Source organism: Archocentrus centrarchus, chromosome 3 (genome assembly GCF_007364275.1).
Source record: "Archocentrus centrarchus isolate MPI-CPG fArcCen1 chromosome 3, fArcCen1, whole genome shotgun sequence".
NCBI lineage: Eukaryota > Metazoa > Chordata > Actinopteri > Cichliformes > Cichlidae > Archocentrus > Archocentrus centrarchus.
Window position 1 is genome coordinate 31,685,437 of NC_044348.1, and position 5,406 is coordinate 31,690,842.

Consider the following 5,406-nt stretch of genomic DNA (forward strand, 5'->3'; position numbering starts at 1 on the left):
CCGCAAATGGTTCCGCGTCGGGTTTATCGTTCCTGTCTGCTGTTCAGGATCTTCAAGGATCGATTAATGCCATTTAAACCGAAACCTGAGCAGGTAGATCTGTTAGCTGAACTGAGGCTGAAAACTCAAGCTAATATAATTTTTTTTTATTTTTAGCACAAAGCCAGTAATGTGCACGGCTCCTATTGGAGGCTCTTATTTAGCATTCGCGGTTTGGTAACAATGTTTTGGTGCATCGACTCCACCTACTGGTAGGATGACCGGCCCATCAAACTAAAGGTGGGACAAAGGGTATTGTCAGTGATGTTGAGAGGCATTTAGCATGCGGAGGGCAAATACATATTCACCGGCCACTTGTTAATGTGAATATCTAATCAGCCAATCAAATGACAGCAACTCAATGCATTTAGACATATAGACATGGTCAAGCCAACCTCCTGAAGTTCAAACCAAGCATCGGAGTGCTGGGGATTTCAGTGTCTGTCTACATGGTGTGGTGTTAGTGTATCAGTGTGGGGGATATTTTCTTGGCATATTTTGGGCCCCTTAGCACCAACTGAGCATTGTTTAAATGCTTCAGCCTACCTGAATATTGTTGCAGACCACATCCATCCCTTGATGACCACAGTGCACCCATCTTCTGAAGGCTGCTTCCTGCAGGATAACGTGCCGTATCACAAAGCTTAAATCCTTTCAAACTGGTTTCTCGAACATGATCCAAAAGAGCACCTTTGGGATGTGGTGGAACAGGAGAGTTGCGTCAGCGATGTGCAGCCGACAAATCTGCAACGACTGCGTGATGCTATAGTGTCAATATGGACCAAAATCTCTAAGAAATGTTTCCAGCACCCTGTTGGATCTATGCCACAAGGAATTAAGGCAAACATAGGTCCAACCCTGTACTAGAAAGGTGTACCTAATGAAGTGTATTTTGTAAGGTGATGGGATTGAAATATGTACAATTATGTATAATCCATTGCATAGAATATAATTTTTATTTTTTAAAACATGTCTGCAGGTTTTGGCTCGCTATCAGAGAACACAAAGTTTTTTTGGAGGGGGATTCAGATTTCGATGCCGTAAGCATTTTAACTCAGTCTTCAGTCATTACAGTGGAGGTCTATACTGTTCACATTGTGTGACTATCCACCTGACACATTATATAATGTTGCAGTCTTTGTGACTAATGCACCGTCAGCTGAGGCACCACCTTAATCACTGGACCCTTTGTACTTGTGTCAGCTGCTTCACACTGCCGTGGAAAGTCTTTTTGTTTTGATCTACAGTAGGTGATCAGAAAATTGGATCAAAACCAAAATTATGTAATATTGAAGCAAAAGATCTCTGGCGTGGTCGAGCCAAACAGGAAAATTTAATTACCCAAATGGTAAAAGGATGATAGATAGCATGCTAGCATACTTAAATTATTTTTTTTCATAGTCCTGGTACAAACTAATAAATTGCTGCATTTTCTTCAGGTTATTTACAATTTCTGGTCCATCTGGAGGTTTTAATCATCTGTGTGGTGTAAAATATGTTTCCACACAGAGAAGATGTTGTTGTAAGATCACATGATCATAAAAACTGTTGATAGTTTGATTAAAAAAAAAAAATTAAATTCTTGAGTTTGGGAAAGCTCATGGATCGAACCGGATGACTGTATGTAACAAAGCAGGCAGACACCAGGCCTGTAAATTTAAGCCATAAATCTGCGTTCTATATAATGTCCACCAGAGGGGGAACTTCTCTGGTTCCAAAAAGAAGTCCAATTGTACAGAGGTTTATGAGAAAAGGATGTCAGAAAACACTTTCCTAATAAATTTATGGACTCTCACTAGTTTTAAATCTTACTGGATACAACATCATGTTCATTTAGGAAATTATGGTTCCCATTAGAGTAAAAACGTTGCTACCATAAGTTCCTCGGGTGTACCGTGTTTCTCATTTTCCAAGTAAAATCCAAGCTGTGTTTATGACATCTAGTTTCAAAAGATGGCAGTTGCAGAAATGTGCAGCTCTAGGATTCACAGAAGGACCTTGGATGGCATCATGGTGTCTACATCATGCACTTCTGTTCAGTGTTTAAAAGCTTCTTTCTTTAGGTTTCTAAGGTGCACAGTTCCAGCATATCTAAAGATGACACACCAGCACACATTTTACATGCAGCTGCTCACACAGCCACTAGAAGCTGCTTAATTTTAATGCTAAACAACGTGTAATAATTTTTGCACAAACAACCTTTACAGTACTGTGGGGTAGGACAGTCTCTAATCACCAGTAATCTGTTTATCTTAAATAAGCACTTTAGTTCTTGTAACATACAGCTGCTCCTTCCATAGCTTCCATAAATGTTATTTTTTAATGCATTTTTTATGGCCTTTCCCTGTATGAATAGTGGGGAAGTCTATAGTTTGCAGGAATACAGGCTAACAGAAAATGTCCATCAAGGACTCAAAATATTTATGGACCTCTTCTTCTTTTTCTTCTTCTTTCAGCTGCTCCCATTAGGGGTTTCCCCAGCAGATCATCTGCCTTCATCTCACCCTAGCTTTCTGCATGCCCTCTATCACTAGGTGATTTGACAGTGGGGCAACCCTAAAAGTCCTCAGTTACTTAGCAGGAAAGCACCTTAAAGTGCACACTCATGGACTTTGGGATTGGGCTGAATACTCACAGGCTATGCTTCCTGTCATTACCTTTCCTCCAGAATAAAATGAGCTTAACATGAAGGAAAATAATCCCTTTGTTATCCCTTGGGCAGTAAGATGATGAGATAAAACCGATCATCTTTTGCAAATTCTAAGCAAATGACAACACTGATTGAGCCTTTCCTAAACCCCTTGACAATATTTCAAACACACAGGCAAAAATTCAGGACACGAAGTCAGCACTTTGATCAGTTTGAGTCACTTTGGGTAACCAAAGAGTATAGACTGAAAAGCTAGCTGCACAATAGACCTAATAGAGATGCAACACAGTCCGTTGCAAAGTTCTCAAAAGAATCTCAAAAAATCAAGAGGCTCTGCTTAAGTTTACCAGCATCCAGACATACATTTACATTGCTGCAATATATTAGAATAACCAGTCCTCATAAATGTCTCAACAAAGCTGATAATAGGTTTTCTTAATTCTAAGATGACCATCGAGAGAGCGACCATAAATCAAGGTCAGCAACACAGATCAGAAAATCCCTTGAACTTCAACCTGAAACTCCAAGGCTCGTGACTGTTTATGCTTGAGGATACCCCTGAGACATTTCAGCAGCTGCTTCCTCAGATACCACTCCCTCACACAAAGGTGTTCAAGAGGCAATGCTACTGCATAATGTTCCTATTCATGAGATGGTAGAGCAGTTTCAAAATTGTCCATCTGCTCCGGCACAGATTTCGGAGGTAAGGGTGGCAGAGGAAAAAGGGTGTCTCTAGATATAACATCACAAGCGGAGCATATGTAAGCCAAGCTGTGAAAAAGGACACATGTAAGGGAATTCTTCAGGACAGGAAGATCAGGAGTGGGGAGAAACTATCTCCAAAGTCCTGAACATTATTTAAGAAAGACTTCTGAGTAAATGGCAAAACCTGTTCAGGAAAGCACCTGTCTTTACAGCCTTCTGTAAGTCAACTTCAGTGAGTAACAGAACTACAGAAGAGGCATAAGTGTTTCAAGTAAGTTCTGTTTTCTTCTTGCAGTGTCTTTGTTTCATAAAATGTGCTTCAGGGAATTACTCCTGTGCTCTTTAAAATTTCCATACTCTGATCAGCTGGAGTTGCAGCACAAAAGTCTAAACTCCTCCAAAAAAAGTGAGAATGTTTGTTGTTTGTTTGTTTGTTTTGCTGCCAGTGAATGCAGAATTTGTAGGTGGCACATGAGCAGTGAAGCTTACATCTGAACTTGCTGTAATTTCTTTGAGTACAACTTCCTAAACCTCTGTCTGGTGTGGGCTGAGCAGGTGTCCCACTTCAAGTGGGGACTGCACAGCATTTGTCCTCACGTCCCACATACTGAGACAGTGTCCTACATTTTAATTAGCTCTGGTTTACAAGCATTAACTGGAAAGTCTCACCAGAGCTGGCGCAAGCCTTGAAGGGGCCCTAAGCAAGATTTGATTTGGGGCCCCCTTCATACCACTTCAGTGTCCCCTGAATTTAAACCGTTATTAATGCTGGAGGGTTAAAGTTGACTGTTAATTTTTTTAAGATGTATTACTGTTTCAGCCTTTCCAGTTCAATTTTTCAATTCAGTACAGTTTTATTTATAAAGCGCCAACTCACAGCAAACATTCAGCTCAAGACACTTTATACTGTAAGGTAAAGACCCTACAATAATTACAGAGAAAATCCAACAGTCAGCCTAATCTTAAAAATAGAGAGGGAGTCTTTCTCCTGAATCCAAGCTGGGAGCTGGTTCCACAGATGATGGTCCTGAAACCTGAGGCTCTGCTTCCCATTCTACTCTTAACTATCCCAGGAACCACAACCAAGCCAGCAGTCTGAGAGTGAAGTGCTCTATTGGGGTGATAAGTTACTATGAGCCAATGAGGAGAAGCCAATATGGGAGAAATCTGCTCTCTCTTTCTAGTCCCTGTCAGTACTCTAGCTGCAGCATTTTGGATCAGCTGAAGGCTTTTCAGGGAGCTTTTAGGACAGCCTGATAATAATGAATTACAATAGTCCAGCCTAGAAGTAATAAATGCATGAATTAACTTTTCAGCATCACTCTGAGAAAGGATGTTTCTAATTTTAGAAATATTGCACAAATGCAAAAAAGCAGTCCTACATATTTGTTTAATATGTGCATTGAAGGACAATCCTGGTCAAAAATGACTCCAAGATTTCTCACAGTGTTACTGGAGGCCAAAGTAATGCCATCCAGAGTAAGTATCTGGTTTGACACCATGTTTCTAAGATTTGTGGGGCCGAGTACAACGACTCCAGTTTGATTTGAGTTTAGAAGCAGGAAATTAGAGGTCGTCTTTAAGACATTCCTGCAGTTTAACGAATTGACATGTGTCATCTGGCTTCATGAATATAAAGCTGTATTTTAGTATGATACACATAGTAAAACTATGCCATGTCCATAATATTGAGGAGGGTGGGGCAAGTATCATTTAATTTCTTCTTTCTACAAATCTGGACAGGTGGAATAGTCTCTTCTTTCTTTTAGGACATTGGCATGTGATTAAAAAAAAAGAAAAAAGTTTCTTGACAAATGTGGGTGAGCTTGGGGGGCCCCTGGTGGTCGGGGGGCCCTATGCAGCCGCATATGTTGCCTATGCCTTGGGCGGCTCTGAGTCTCAAAAGAAACCTGTGGCTGATCTTCAGAAGCATCCCTACTGAATGGCAAAGATGATTACCAAACAGAAAAGAGGCTGAAATAGCAGCTTTAACAGTTATTACAGAGGAAAGG